The 16,545-nt window shown below is 43.6% G+C and overlaps 1 protein-coding gene across 1 annotated transcript in view; it reads right to left on the bottom strand.

The window, feature by feature from the left end:
* The window catches only part of RAP1B (RAP1B, member of RAS oncogene family), a 44,496-nt gene extending 36,549 nt beyond the window's left edge, over positions 1-7,947 (bottom strand). The window contains exon 1 of the mRNA XM_075274439.1: positions 7,798-7,947. The gene's annotated coding sequence lies outside the window, so the exon portion shown is untranslated. The remainder of the gene's footprint in view (positions 1-7,797) is intronic.
* Positions 7,948-16,545: the final 8,598 nt, after the last annotated feature.

Genomic DNA, 16,545 nt, shown 5'->3' with positions numbered 1-16,545 from the left:
CCTTTGCTGATTGGCCGCTTAACATTATTATGCCTACACAGTATTTATTTCCATTAATGCTTATTTTGAACTCCTTTGTGAAAACAAATACTCCTCAAAATTGCTGAGAGGAGTATTTTTACTGTTCCCCCAAAAAAATGTAGTACAACCACTGGATAGAAGAATGGGGACTTTGATTAGTCTCAGGTAGGACTGGGTGAAACCTAACATCAACCAGGATAAGCAATGTTTGTTCACATCTGTTTTTTCAGTTCAGTTATTACAATATTCGCAGTTTAGGTTGGCCTAAACGCGCAAAAAAAAAAAAAACAAGCGTTTTTTACACGTGTAAAAAATGTCATTGAAGTCAATGGGAGTCTGATTTTTACACGTGTATTATGCACAAATGAGCGCGCGTTTATTCCGTGTGCACAGGCCCTAAACATTAAAAACAGTATCACTCAACTCTCCTGGTCTCCCTGCTGTTTAGGGCGCTTGCGTCTATGTATCACAATGTCACATGATACTTTGGCCCAATCAGCGGTCCCTGAAAACATCAGGGAGTTGTGCCAGAGTGCAGGGTAGGTGAAAGGTGTGTGGTTCAAAAGGGACATGACCTAAATGATCGCCAATAATAGTAATCGAGGTAAAATACCCGATTAATCGCGATTTGAGGTCACAGTAGAATTGGCCGATTTATTGCAAACTAACCAAAGCTGAAAGTCAATTCAATAAATCCATAAGAACTTGTTCACATCAGTTATTTCAATTATTTTTTATGCATGCCATCCTGTCTCACACTGCCACTGACTAAAGGATATGTCACTAACTATACACTATTCCAACAGCAGTGCTAATATGTGGACAACCAAAGTTCAGTGGCAAGGTATGGCATATAAATACGAGACATGGCATACAAGTAGGGGAGTGTCCAAAGGCCACATTTACAACTGCATTGGAGTGTCCACTGAAAATCATCGGGGAAAAAAGTCCTGCACTGGGGGCTTTTTTTCTTTGCTGGTTTCAATTTTATAAAGACAGACCCCATTATAGTCAATAGAGTCTGTCGGTCTACTTGTGTTATTACTATTTTAGCGGTTTTCCTCTTCAATGTTCGGGTCCCCCCATGGACCTGAACAACGGAGAGGCGACACTAGTGTGAACCTAATAATCATAATCAAATTAAAATGATCAATTTCTGGCGATTTTGATTTAGGTCATAAAAACCAGTCCTAGGTCACACTGTGGTTTTCATTAACATTACAGCCTCTTATTTTCACAGAAATCTATGACAGAAAAAAAGAAAAAAACTAAAAAAGTGGTCCCAACGTGATCACACGACTTACTAAAGAAGAAGAAAGAAGGACAAAGAAAGACAATGGGGCAGATTTATGATGGCTGTTGCTGGCGGAGGGTGCGCCTCATTTATGACTAATAGCATGCCTCCTCATAAATAAGGCCGACCCTTGCCAGGTTGTCTGCCTGAAAGGAGAGTGCAAAAAAATAAATAAATAAAAATCATCAGTGTCCTTTAAAGGATAATGCAAGCAATAAAACAGACTTCTTAGGCTGTGTTCAAAGGATACGTATGCAAAAAAAATAAAAATAAATAAATATATATATATATATATATATATATATATATGCATTTCCATAGAAAAATGTGACTTTTTAAACTTCCTTTTTCTCTGTCATGAGAGTTTACATCCTGGAAGAAGACGACAGCACACAAAACTGAGTGCAAACATGGTAAATGTGATAATCATCTGGCGGCAACAGTTTATTTTCATGTCATTTCTGTAACTACCAAGAGCAATTCTGTTCATAGGCGCTTTATTAAAGTGATACACCCAGCAAAAACTGGAAATTTAGATTCACATGAAGATCTAGACTTCTCAAAGTTTTAATTACCCGAATGTGAAGTGGCCGTGCACACAACAGAGTCTCATCCAGGAAAAACAGTCCATGAATTCAGTAGTCTGCATGGTCAAATATGATGCAGTGAGCCCCCAAATGGCACAAGCTCTACTGAGTGCAGTGAATATATTGCCATGAAAAAAGGCATGAACGGATAGGAACCTTAACCGAAGAAATTTGGACTGGATATTAAGAGGGTTGTCCAACGCATATTTTTATTATTTAATAGTGCTACTAGTGGGACCTTAAACATAAACCAGTACTCGCCAACTCACCCCAGGCCTCCATTTCCAGTTGCAGCAGCATTAAGGCCCCTTCACACGGCGTAAGTGCTCGGCTTATTCCGAGCTGTACACGCGAGCTCTTCTAAACAGTTCCCATTCACTTCAATGGGAGCGCTCGTAAAGCCGGCTTTACGCGCGCTCCCATTGAAGTGAATGGGAAGTGTTTAGAAGCGCTCGCGTGTACGGCTCGGAATGAGCCGAGCGCTTACTCCATGTGAAGGGTCCCTTACTCTATATATAGGTTCCACTTGTGCTGCAGCCGGTCAAAGACCACAGCACTGACCTCTTCACAAAGGTATGTGACTACTGTGATGAACTGTTTGTGAAGAGGTGGCTACAAAGGTCATCTGACACAAAGGGACTGAGGACCTATATACAGACGAATGAAGCTGCCACCACCAACAATGTGGGCACAAGAGAGGCAAAAACAGGTTTGTTAGGTTTATAGCCCCCCCAACAGCAATATTAAATAATACAAATATGTCAGAAAATCCCTTTGCATATGTTTTAAGTAAGAACAATTCAGTAAATTTCCAGCAATGTGCAAAAGGCAAACCAAGACAAGGTTTACACGTTTCAGAATAGTAGCAGAAAATTTTACAACTGTTTTATTCATCTAAATGGGGCTTTTAGATATCCATGCTCATGTTGAAATAACCACCCCATTCACTGAAAAACAACATTTAAAAGGGGTTGCACGGGATTTTATTTGTAATATCTTTTTATGGCCTATTCTTAGTATCAACCATAAATATCTGAACAGGGCAGGGCCAACAGCCGATCCCTGCAAGAAGCACTTGTTTGAAGGTGTGTCTATCCCCCTTATATTACATGGAGCCAGTAGTGGCTCTGTACACTATATAATGGATAGGCACAGTGATTGCATCTCAGTTCACATTCATGTAAACTGGATCTGAGATGTAGTGATGGCGCTTGGCCACTATACAGTGTACAGAGCCATCTAATTCCAGCTCTATGTAATGTACAGTACAGTGAGACAACAGTCTGACCAGCTAATCAGTGCAGAGGCCAGCTGTGAGGCCATTAATATCTCATTAGTAGGGAGCTAACTTAGATAACCCCTTTAAAAGATTGTATACACATTTAACTTTTTTTCAAGCATGACTTTTACATTCATATCTTTCTTTCAACATGCAGATCTCCTGACAGATCATTATGATTTTTAAGCCCATAGAAATCAAAGGGAGAGATCTGCTAAGCTAAATATAACAGTGATAAGACACACATGACATTCTCAGGGGGCTTGTCGCTGCAAAACTGATAGGGGCTAACCTGTAGCGGTGTACAGTAGCCAAATCCTAGTATGTGGATTCCAGCAGCCGGAACACCTGATCAGGACAGGGTCTAGATGTCAGATTTCTAGTGATCTAACACTGATGATAATCATAGGTCACCTTTAGGTCCTGGACAACTTTTTTAAAAGGGATTCTATCATTAGAATCCCGTTTTTAGCTAAACCCACGTCGGATTAGTCTTAAGAAAGGCTATTGTTCCCCTACCTTTAGAAGTCTTCTCCGCGCTGCCGTTCTTAGATATCTCTGTTTTCGTCTATATGCTAGTTTTCTCGCAGCACTGGGGGATGGCCCCCAGTGCTCAAACAGCACTAGGGGCAAGAAAAACTATCCAGCGCTGCTTTCTTCTTGGTCTCCGCCTCTTCTTCCTTGTCCCATTACGTCTTCTTCAAAAAGCGTCGACTGCTCATGTCAATCACCATTTTCCTGCGGCCAAACCAGAAAGAAGAGGCGGAGGCAGCAAACAGAAGAAGGCTGTGCTGGATAGCTTTCTTGCAGTACTGGGGATGCCCCTAGTGCTGTTTGAGAGCTGGGGACTGTCCCCAGTGCTGCGAGAAAACGAATTAGCATATGGACTAAAACCGGGATATCTAAGGAACGGCGGCGTGGAGATGACATCTAAAGGTAGGAGAAGAATAGCCTTTCTTAAGGCTATTCCTACGTGGGTTTAGATGATAGAATCCCTCTAAGGTTGAGGCCCAATGTTGCGGAAATGCAGTTTTTTTTTGTTGCAGATTTTGCTGCGTGTGTTTGAACCATGATCCGAGGCTGTAAAAATCGCCTGACACTTAAGGGATACCAGTAATGCTAACTTTGTGAATTCAGTACACTGCCAGCTTTCTAAGGCTTGGTTCAGATCTGCGTTCAGTATTTGTTTTGAATACTAAATGCATTAAAACGCGGTTAGCTAAGAAACCACACAGACCCCATAAACTATAATGGAGTCTGTATGTTTTCCGCGTGGTGTCTGCACGAATCATGTGGAGAGAAAAATGCTGCTTGCAGTACCTTTCTCCCCACATGATTCGTGCGGTCATTGTGCAGAAACCACATGGACCCCATTATAGTCTATGGAGTCCATGTGGTTTCTTAGCTAACCGCTTTTTAATGTGTTCGGTATTCCATTTGTGGGGTCCCCAAGCGGTCTCCCCCATACGGAATACCAAACACAGATGTGAACCAGGCTTAGTGCTAAATAATACTGCCAGTGTCGGAGGACATGAAAAGTACTCTTTATAAAGAATGTAGGGGACATTACACTTTGAGGAGCACTAATGTGGCATTACACTGTGTGGGGTGCACTCATGGGACATTTGTTCCCCCTCACAGTATAATGGTCCTTGCTAAAAAGTGTGTCTTACCTGTAAGTCCACACCTGCGCTCGGGTTTCTGTTTTTTGGGTCAGCTTGGTGACCTGAAAATGGAAACCCAATACGCATAAAAAGCACTTCTGTCCCCGAATCCGCCCAAAAAATGCAGCGAGAAAAGTCTTGCCTGCAGGACTCTTCACTCCACATTTTTCAAGCAGATTCGGGGACGGAATCCCTGAACAGAAAGAGTACTGGTGTAAACCCAGCCTTATAGCCCAGGAAATAAGGTTATTGAAGTCGATAGGCTGAATGACATCACAGCACACAGAGGATGCTCATAGTGTCACTGCCCAGGACTAAACTTACATAAAAACTAAGGAATCATATCTTTGGAATTGTTAATTTGGATATACAAAGAACCTCAAGGCGACAGCGCACATTAGATGATGTATGTCATTGGGCTTTGGATTCCTGGTGCCATCTTCTCTTTAAAATTATCACAAAAAGTAACTATTCCTACTTGTAGCCATGTAATAATTTCATGCAACAGACCACAGTATGTTCTAACACAAAGGATCTATATAAATAAAACTGTAATCAAGAGAGACAATTAGAATATCTGCACAAGTTTTTTGTCACAAAAATACTGGGAAAAAAATACTCACATAATAGTCCTATAGTCTTCAAATGGAAGCCATTTGCAAAACAACAAATGTATTTTATCTGTGCCTGTCTTTCAAAAACACACCAATGCCAGGCTAAATATCACTTGGTGGCCAGTGCGCCCATCCACTTCTATGGGAGCATCAGAGAGATCTGAGGAAAGGCGGTCAACTATTTCCAGTCCCCATGCCAGTTTAGCTCCAACACTGAGCAAGTCCCCTCTGGTATTTGCTTCCTGGTGTCTTGAGACACACAGTCCAAAGATACCAGGATAAAATGCCCAGCGGGCACCTAGGCCTTGTTGGAACCAATGAGACAATGCCTGAGAGATGAAAGCATAATTTAGTGTGTTATATTAGGACTTTATTAGACCTGATATATTTTTAATAAGCTGGAAAAACTGCCCAGCCCCATACTGAGATATTGTCACATTTGGTGATCAATTCCAAAGATTCACATAGTATAGTAGCGCACTGAGTGGCCAAAAACTGCATGGTTAAACACATTTCTACTGTAAAATGCCACTTTTGTTAATATGGTTACTGGCGCCTCTATTTTTACAGGTGAAACATCTCGCCGGCAGGTTTCACCTGTAAAAAAGAAAAATAAATAAAAAATCCACACCAGGACACTACTGCAACAATGGAACACAGCCTAAAAACCTCTAAAGAATCTAACAAGTTGCAACAAATAACCTATGAATATCACTAAAGCAGGAGAAAAGTCAGGCTATATTCACTATCACACATGTCAAATACTTAAGTGTGACTCAGATTCCAGATATGATGACAATTCCTTTATAGTAATCTAATTACTCTTATTGCTGTGGGACATTCACAAGCCATATGGAGAAATGGCAAGTGAAAATAAACTGAAGACTCAAGAAGTACAGTGGATTTTGACAGACACACTACGACTGCGATCAATGAATGCGATATGCCTGTATAATGCAAATTTACAATAAATGGAAGAAAATGAGCTCTGCCTGCCTATTTACAAAAAGGAAAGTATTGCCATTGATTTTTGTTTCAACAGTGTAAGGAATTATACAAGCTCCATCAGAGGAGAAACATCAATGAGACATGGCAAGTGAGACACATCATCTATTCTAATACAATCTGGCATTAATCAGCTTCCCTCCCTTGTTTTCTGCAAGCTAGCCCTATTGAGCCATCCTCTGCCAATGTCACAATTTCTTTGCTAAGGCTTAACACAGCAACAAAAGCAAGACATGGACCATACCAAGTGTGATTTACACGATCTGCTGCATTAAATACAGATCGGTCAGCTACACATGTGCTAGAAAAGTGACATTATTTAAGCAGTCACTAATAATCAGCAGGAACCAGCATTCTTTCCAAGACACTGATATTCCTTCCCTTTGCAGGCCACAAAGGGGAGGAGATCCTCTGCTCAGTAACCTCTTTCCGTTCATGGTTTAGGTGGGGCTCAATTCTCTTTCTCAATTTTGTAGGTCCATACAAGGGAACTGATGCTGCATTAACTATTGCACTGGTCTGGATCTAATCACTTATTGTAGGGCTGCTCGCTAGATGTCATCTAATACCTTTTAATTAGTCGCTACTACCTGACCTCAGCTGCCCTGAAGTCATTTGTGGTTGTAGTGTTGGTCCACCTGGGCACGTCAGTGAAGTGGTTAATAATAGTAGTGCACAGCAATCTCTGCATAGGCCAGCACTGCCCAGGGTCCATCACCACTGCCTGCATCACTGACTTCCTGCAGCAGAAGACATTTTACAATACAGGAACTTTCAGAGAAGATCAGCAAGCACAGGAGACAGTGACAGTCGCTGCCCACTGGTGCCAGCCTAAGTAATTTGGAACTGCTTCCCTTAGCAGCCAAGCAATTCTTGTTTTATCAGCAGTGATAGAAGAAAAAACAAGCAGAGCTGAGCCCGGATGCCACAAAGGCTGCCCTGCACATAGATACCACAGTGTGCACTTAGGGAGGACAGCTGGCACTATGTGTGCACACATAAAGGAGTGCCATGACAAACATTACAAGTATGCAGAAAATGGCAAGCATTGCAAGCAATTCCAGGAGTGGCCAGCCCCTGCATAGCCACATCTCCTGTCACGTCTACTTACACACCAAGCTATTGTCTGCCCACGGAGATGCGCTGCCCACACCCTCGGTCACAAAGAGTTGCCCTTTAAGTCCCCAATTCCGGCATCCCCAGCGGTATACTGCAGCCGGCCCCTGTAGTACAGTACCTGGGCCCAGCCCTCACTCCACTACCCCATCCTGGAGCCCAAAAAGGTGGCCCGTGCATTCTCGGCATAGGCGATACCGACGCCCCGTACACTCACCCTGCTGTCCTCCCTCTCCTGGATGGGCCCGGGCGCTGCCTGGGATCCCCGCCGCCTCCCGCTTGTCCTCCTCCGCTCGGGACACACAGCGCCACCAACCCAGCCTGGGTGAGGCTCCCAGCTCTCCCCCTCCCGTGACGTCACCGCGCCAGTCTCCCTCAGCCCGTGCGCGCTCCCGAAGATCGGCTTGTGAGAGGTGACCTGTCGCTCGCTGTGCGCGTCCACAACGCGCGTCACCGGCTCTTAGGAGGGACTGTGCGTGTGCACGCGTCTCACAAGTGTTAACCCGTTCACCACAAGGGGTGGGGCACATTGCAGCCCTACATACTGCTGGTGTACAATATCCAAACGAGTGGGACATATCATGTGAACAGTGCAAGGCAAATGAACGTTCAGAGTCGTATGACATGTCATCCCTACGTAACATAAAGTAACGTTACCCTGCGGAAATGCGGGACATTTACCACACAGGAATACATAAGGTTACATTGTTGTAAGTCAGTGTGACCACCGACAAGGCACACTGGACTTTACCTCACAAGTGTAGTCCCTACCTGTCACCCAAGTCCCTTTGTCCCTCTGTGAGAATATATAACAATATTGTTTCATAAAACTATCTCTCTGAATCCTAGCTGTATCTTACACCCACATTTGTATAATATGTCATAATTTGGTTATTTTGACCATAAAATGTCTGTATTCAGGTATTGTTCGTGCTAATATTTTAATTAAAACCTATTCAAGCATATAGATACGTCTACATATTATAAACTGCCCCCAGTGAACAATGTGCCCCTCTTTGACCCCCCAAAAGTTGAGAGACATCCACAACTCTGACAGACGCTTGAGTGCGACTAAAAAGTACAAGGGTTGCAATGACACAAGTTGATACATCCTATCCTAATAATAATAATAATACATTTTATTTATATAGCGCCAACATATTCCGCAGCGCTGTACAATTTGTAGGGTTCAAATACAGACAGAAAGATGCATTACAAAGAAAGTCGTTTCACACAATGGGACTGAGGGCCCTGCTCGCAACAGCTTACAATCTATGAGGTAGAGGGGGTGACAAAAGGTAGCAGGGGCGGTATTGCTTATGCAGAGGTCAGACACTTTTGTAATAGAGGTGACTGTCATTACACAAACATAAGACTTTATGAGCCGTCAACAGTCGTGTCCTTTAACATGTGGTGGAGCTTGGACCTATAAAATTAGCATGAGATGACATCATATCATGTGGGGAAATGTGGGAGCGGAGACAGAGGAGGGTTAAGGGTTTACGTTAGACATTGTGATAGGCTTGTCTGAAAAGATGTGTCTTTAGTTTGCATTTGAAACTGTAGAAATTGGGAGTTAATCTGATTGTCCGGGGTACAGCATTCCAGAGAAGTGGTGCAGCTCGGGAGAAGTCTTGCATACGAGCGTGGGAGGTTCTGATAATAGAGGATGTAAGTGTTAGATCATTGAGTGAACGGAGAACACGGGTTGGGCGGTAGACAGAGTTGAGGGAGGAAATGTATGGAGGTGCGGCATTATGGAGAGCCTTGTGGATGAGGGTGATAACTTTATATTTTATTCTATAATGAATAGGCAGCCAATGTAACGACTGGCACAGACCAGAGGTATCGCTGTAGCGTCTAGCCTGATAGATGAGTCTGGTCGCTGCATTCAGAATAGATTGTAGAGGGGAGAGTTTAGTGAGGGGAAGACCGATTAGTAAGGAGTTACAGTAGTCAAGGCAAGAATGAATCAGAGAGACAATAAGTGTCTTTAGTGTATCTCTGGTGAGGAAAGAGCGTATTCTAGAGATGTTTTTGAGGTGGAGGTGACATGAACGTGCGATACAACATGAGGGGTGAAGGAAAGGTCTGCGTCAAACATGACCCCGAGGCAGCAAGTCTGCTGCCTAGGAGTTATAGTAAGGCCTGAGACTACAATGGATATATCAGGGACAGATCTATTAGATGGTGGAAACAGTAGTAATTCAGTCTTGGAGAGGTCTGGGACAGTCTGAAGGTGATATCCGGACATAAACAAAAGGCAGCTCATCAGATTGAAGCTGACGGGAAGTGGCTTAATGAGCTTAATCTATTCTTCAATAGATTCGACTCCAAACCAACTCCCCCCTCACAAGCAACCCCCCTCCCCTCACACTCCAAGACCCAACCCCCACCGACTGGCAGTAAATTGCAATCCGAATGCCTGATCCTCAAGGAGTCTCTGGTGTGTCGGGAAATCAAGAGGATTAAGGCAGACAAAGCCGGAGGGCCCGATGGGATAAGCGCAAGAGTTCTTAAAATGTGCAGTGACCAGCTGTGTGGTATTATTACGCACATGTACAATATGAGTCTAAAGCTGGGAGTGGTACCTCAACTGTGGAAAACATCTTGTGTGGTACCAGTCCCAAAGAAACCCAACCCGATGGACTACAATGACTACCGACCTGTATCACAGACATCCCACCTGATGAAGGTCCTAGAGAGACTGGTCCTGACACACCTACGCCCCCTAGTGAGCTCCGTTCTGGACCCCCTCCAATTTGCCTACCGGCCGGGTATTGGGGTGGATTACGCCATCATCCACCTTCTTCATAGAGCTCTCTCTCACCTAGAGAAACCCGGGAACACTGTGAGAAAAATGTTCTTTGATTTCTCCAGTGCGTTCAACACCATTCAGCCAGAGCTACTGAGGGAGAAGCTGAACATTGGTGGAGTGGACCATCACCTGTCCAACTGGATACTAGACTACCTGACAAACCGCCCTCAGTATGTGAGAGCCCGGGACTGTGTGTCTGACACTGTGATCTGTAGTATGGGGGCACCACAAGGTACAGTTCTTGCCCCATTTCTCTTCACACTGTACACTGCTGACTTTAGGCACAACTCCTCCAGCTGTTACTTACAGAAGTACTCTGATGACTCTGCTATAGTCGGCCTTATCACTGATGGTGACGATAGGGAATACAGAGACTTAAACCGGGATTTTGTTGAATGGTACCAGCTGAACCAGCTCAGGATTAATGCTGGGAAGACCAAGGAGATGATGGTGGACTTTAGTAAACGGAGAGGTGCTCCGACCCTCGTGGAGATCTAAGGAACATGTATTGAGATAGTCAGGACCTATAAGTATCTGGGTGTGCTCCTCAATAATAAACTAGACTGGGCTGATCACCTGGAGGCGCTGCACAGAAAGGGCCACAGCAGACTCTACCTGCTCAGGAGGCTGAGGGCCTTCGGAGTCCAGGGGACACTTCTTAGGGCCTTCTTCAACTCTGTGGTTGCCTCAGCCATCTTTTTCGGTGTGGCCTGCTGGGGGAGCAGTATATCAACCAGGGACAGAAATAGACTTGACAGGCTGATCAGGAGGGCCAGCTCTGTCCTGGGGAGCCCCTTGGACCCAGTACAGGTGGTGGGTGACAGAAGGATACTGTCCGTGGTGACCTCCATGCGGGAGAACAAATCCCACCCCATGTATGAGACCTTGATGGCACTTGGCAGCACTGTAAGTGACCGTCTGCTTCACCTCAAGTGTGAGAAGGAGTGCTATCGCAGGTCCTTCCTTACAAACCGCAACCAGGCTGTATAATCTACATCAGACCAAGCGAAGACACTCCGCACAGAGAACTAATGATTATGAATGTCCTCCTTCTTTCTTCTCTGTTCCTTAGCTGCTCTGTTCCTTAGGACTCCTAGTATATCTTTCTCAGCATATGTGTGTCTACTACTTCTGTAATATTTACTGTGTATTATCATGTATCTGTATTACTATGCAGCTGAAACATACTGAAATTTCCCCACTGTGGGACTATTAAAGGATTATCTTATCTTATTTAGTTTCAGATAGAGTGAGGACATGATATTAGAGACAGCAGAAAGGCAGTCACTGGTGTTCTGTATGAGTGCAGGGGTGATGTCATGAGAAGATGTGTATAATTGGGTGTCATCAGCATAAAGATGGTACCTGAAGCCAAATCTGGCAATGGTTTGTCCAATGGGGGCTGTGTAGAGAGAAAAGAGCAGGGGGCCTAGGACCGAGCCCTGAGGAACCCCAACAGCAAGGGAAAGAAGGGATCCTATCCTATCCTATCCTACTAATCCTATCCTATCCTACTAATATTATAAATGGATGTTTGTTAGTCAATCACGCAAAAACGGCTGATTGGATTTGAATGAAATTTGGCACATACATAGTTTGTAACCTCCATTAACACATACTATATTAAACTGCTTTTGCAGCAGCTTATCTCAGGTTCTGATAAAGCCAGGTCTGTTTAAACCCCCGTTCCGTTTTAAAATAAAACTCTAAAAACATATATGTAAATCATACCTTTGCATGCACGGGGGGTGGTCGTGCACGATACGACGTCATCTTGTAGCACGCCTACCTCTTCTTTCATCTTCTTTCGGCGACGCCCTCCGGTCCTGGCTCTTCCCGGCTTCATCTTTATCTTCTTCCGGCGGTTCAAATAAGATTGGTTGAAATCTGGCGCGTGCGCAGTAGCGCTCCCTCCAGAGCTGCTGCACACACTCTGGTGCCATTTTTCTCAATGACAGTGCCGCCGGAGTGTGCACAGTAGCTCCGGAGGGAGCGCTACTGCACATGGCCTGGATTTCAACCAATTGGATTTGAACCGCTGGAAGAAGATGAAGACGAAGCCGGGGAAGAGCCAAGACTGGAGGGCATTGCCGAAAGAAGAGGTAGGCGTGCCAGAAGATGACGTTGATGCACGTTCAGGTATGATTTACCTACAGTATATGTTTTTATAGTTTTATTTTAAAACGTGACGGGGTTTAAAATAAGATTAGTGGTGCCTGAATAGCCTTTTTAAAGGCTATTCACGCATATGTGGGCCTCATACAGCAAAATTTTGCTGCTAGAGCCCCTTTAAGGGAGCCTTCACACGGAGTATACGCTGCGCTCATTCTGAATGTAACACTCGTTCAGAATGAACGTGTAAAAACCAGCTCCCATTGATTTCTATTGCGTATCACGTTGAAAGTAATAGGGAAAAAGCCTCCCATTGATTTCAATGGGGAGCGCACGTATGCCGGCACCCATAGAAATCAATGGGAGCTGGTTTTTACGCGCTTATTCTGAACAAGTTTTACGGTCAGAATGAGTGGAGCGTATACTCCGTGTGAAGGCTCCCTGAGAGCTGCCGAAACGCCAGAGCAGGCAAACCATCGACGACGGCAATTTGCTGAATATAGGCAGATCATTGACGCCAACAACACGCAGACGAAGTCGCGGGCAGAGGCTAGTAATAATAATAAACATCCCCTTAATGTCTTGGTCCTGTGGCAGTGAATACCATTTCTAACCCGGTATTTATACCACTGAATACAGCAATGGAGGACCTGGGTGTACTACACACTGCACATAAGCTGTAGATGCAGTGCTCACTATTTCTCTGGTCCTCCATTCAGTACTGCATTTTGCAACTTTGAAAGAGGCCTGTTATAGTCACATGGTCAGAAACATTATACGGTCACAAAAATTACATGCTTTACATTGTCGGTACTTCACTTCTAAGAAAATAATTGCACAAGCAACTAAGAGACTGTTGTAGTGATATTTCATGTTCAGTCTCTGGCTAGCAATCTGACTACATGCACCTCATCTCCATAAGTCTTGAGTGTGAGACCATATTTTCTGTAAAGAATAATGCAATTATTGCTGTGACAGGAAACTTCCCCAATGCTTGTCAATTAGAGAAGCTAAAACTCTCCCCCTTAGGTGAGTCTCCAGTTTTCATACAGCACATAACTAAAATGGAAAGGTTCAGGCCTCAGGCACACAAACCTTGAAAATAAAGGACATTAAAAACTGATGCAAAGGTCCATTTTTACCATTTATTTTCCATGAGCATGTCATATGTTTTTCATTTACTTTCTGTTTGCCATCCATTAAAAAGGATGAATTTTAGCAGTTATTTTTTGACCCTTAAAAAAGGGATGCTTGTATGTACCCTTGACTTTCATTGTTTTAAAAACAAATGTGTGACTGTTGTTACAAAATGTCCATCACAAATTCTTTATTCATGGTTGTGTGCATGAGGCTTTAAAAATGGACTTTATAAAATAATCAAACTGACAGTATAGGGCTCGTTCACATCAGCGTTGTGAACTCCGTTATGCAGGTTTCCGTTTCCTGCCTAAAACAGAAGCAGGAGACGGAAACCTGCAGGAGTCTTTCTCACCCATTCATTTGAATGGGTGAGAGAGATGTCCGGCCGTGAGCGGCGGTGAGCGTTTTATGCTCTCCGCCGCGAAACCGGGTTTTATAATCCGGACACAGAGTCGGACATGCAGTACTCTGTGTCCGGATAAAAAAATCCGGTTTTGCGGTGGAGAGCATAAAACGCTCACCGCCGCTCACGGCCGGACCCGGTCTGTGCTTTCCGTCTTCTGGCATGCAGAAGATGGAAAGCACAGAATGGAAAGAAGAACGCAGGTGTGAACCTAGCGTTAGACTGTTACTTGCAATGCAGTACATGATGCACAGGTGGCATCAAAAGTTGGGGCTGCACAGTGATTTTAGGTGTGACATTCCATAATCGGGTCATCCTGTAACATTACAAGTAAAGTAATAGTGTCTACCCCAAAGTTACTGCAATAGTTCGTTGCAAGAAATGATCAGTGCTTAATTTTTGAATGGCCGAGTCACAATCATGACAACCTTAGGACTAGTTGACACGGGGCAATGGAGGCTGATTTTGACGGCAGATTTCACCTCAAAATCTGCTTCCATACAATGGTGGTTTATGTAGACTGCTAGCTTTTTTTCTGCTAGCAGATTTTTCTGCTAGCAGAAAAAAAAAGCAACATGACCTTTCTCAGGCATTTTCCGCCTGAGGAAAGGCAATAGAAGTGAATGGGAGGAGGAAAATGGCTAGCTTTTTTTTTTTGCATAAAGCCTAGCTTTTTTTTGCATAAAAAAGCGACCGAAACCGCAAGACTTTTTTTTTTGCGGTCATTCACTTTAGGGGAGAGGAAAACCGCCTGGTGTTTTTTGAAGTGGTTTTTACCAAAAAAAACTGCTCCAAAAAACGTGGCAAGGTCCAAAAACCGCTTCCTAATTAGGAAGTGTTTTTTTTTCCGGACCAAAATAAGCCACACGTAATTTATGTGTGAACTAGCCCTTAGGGTGACAGTGCAACTCTATTCATTTTCATTACTTGCTATGCCAAAGAGTAACATGGCAATCTTTGCTCATGTGAAGATTGTCATGACCAAATTCACATTGTAATAGTGTCCCCATAGTGCCTGCAATACAAATAGTGTTCCTAAAATATGCTCTATTAGTAATAATGTTTGCATAGGGTAAGCCAATGGCTGGTCAGGTAATGGAGGGGGTGTACATCTCTCCCAGACTACTCAGGTGGGTGAGATGAGAAAACTCCAGAAGGAATGTTTGTTCTCAGCAGACAACTTTCGTCTGCTGAGCATTTTGGTAAATGCTCAGTATTGGGCTGGATTTTTAGGAATGGCAGATAGGTTGGTAGTGGGACCTGTCGTTCCACTCCCCCTCCAGTCCACACTTTGCGGATGTTCCGGCAGCGACTCAGCTGCAGAGAGTCTGCTCATCAAGGGAGGCTTAAGAAGTCAGCTCCAGCAGCAGACTTTGGGCAGAGCTTGGCTGGAGAGCCAAAGAAAGAGGTCATATTTTTGGGAGCTGTGTCCTGAGTGATTCAACTGGCTTTTGATTTCTGCTATTATAGGTGAGGTAGTCTATTCTTATGTTCAGTTAGCACCTAGCCGGGCAGTTATTTATTTTTGTATTATTTCCTTTTGTTTCTGCACTATATTTTTGAGTGAAAATAAAACTCTACCTTTGTTTTGGACTAAATAAACTGGACTTTTGTGTCTACGCCCCCCCACCTAGCAACCCCAGACCATAGCTGCCCAATAGTAATAATGCCTTCATAATAATAATGCTTCCCAAAATGGGCCCCCATTGGTAATTAGTACCACCACAATAGTAATTACTTTACTACCCTTAGTAATAATATCCTTCACTGTGCCTCATTAGTAATAATGCATCCCTTATGCCCCAATAGTAAAAATGTCTCTCATAGTAATGCTTCCCCTGTATGTTCTATCTGGGTTAATGTCCCTATAGTGCCACGAATAGTAATAATACCTTCCATAGTAATATTGTACCTGCAGTGTGCCCCACTATAATACTGTTTCCCCAAGGATTCATGTTAGTAATATTTCCCTCCATTTGGCTCCCACAACTACACTGGCCACTCACTGGGGCAATTTAGTTGTTAAAAAAAAAAAAACAACAAAGTACCGTGCAGCTAACTTTACATCTTTGGACTACAGTTCAAGGGCTGAAAATTTGTAGTTTTGGTTGCGCAACCCTGGGTTTTGTACAAAAGTTGCTCCCCCCCCCTTCCCTAATTTCAAAAACATTTGTTATAACCTACATCAGAAACCGATGCAAGTTACAGCTGAAATTTACCCAGTTTTAGACTGGCACTGGAATCATTTCCAATACGCCTAAATTATTAAGAGGTTGGAGCCTGTTAACAATTCTGACACGTATTGCACTAATGAAATATGTGCCAGCATGGCTAAACTATTATTTTCAGACTAAGGTTTGGTGCTGTGAACAAATCTCTACAATATTATAATAGTCAATGAAATCTGATGTTTATCCTCACCTTCAAGTGGCCAGTGTGAAAAATTCTGAATTGTAGGATTTAAGCAAAAAAATATAATATAAAGTATGTGT

The sequence above is a fragment of the Leptodactylus fuscus genome, chromosome 5 (assembly GCF_031893055.1).
Source record: "Leptodactylus fuscus isolate aLepFus1 chromosome 5, aLepFus1.hap2, whole genome shotgun sequence".
NCBI classification, from domain to species: domain Eukaryota; kingdom Metazoa; phylum Chordata; class Amphibia; order Anura; family Leptodactylidae; genus Leptodactylus; species Leptodactylus fuscus.
The sequence above is the reverse complement of the archived record's forward strand: the minus strand, read 5'-3'. Positions and strand labels throughout refer to the sequence as shown.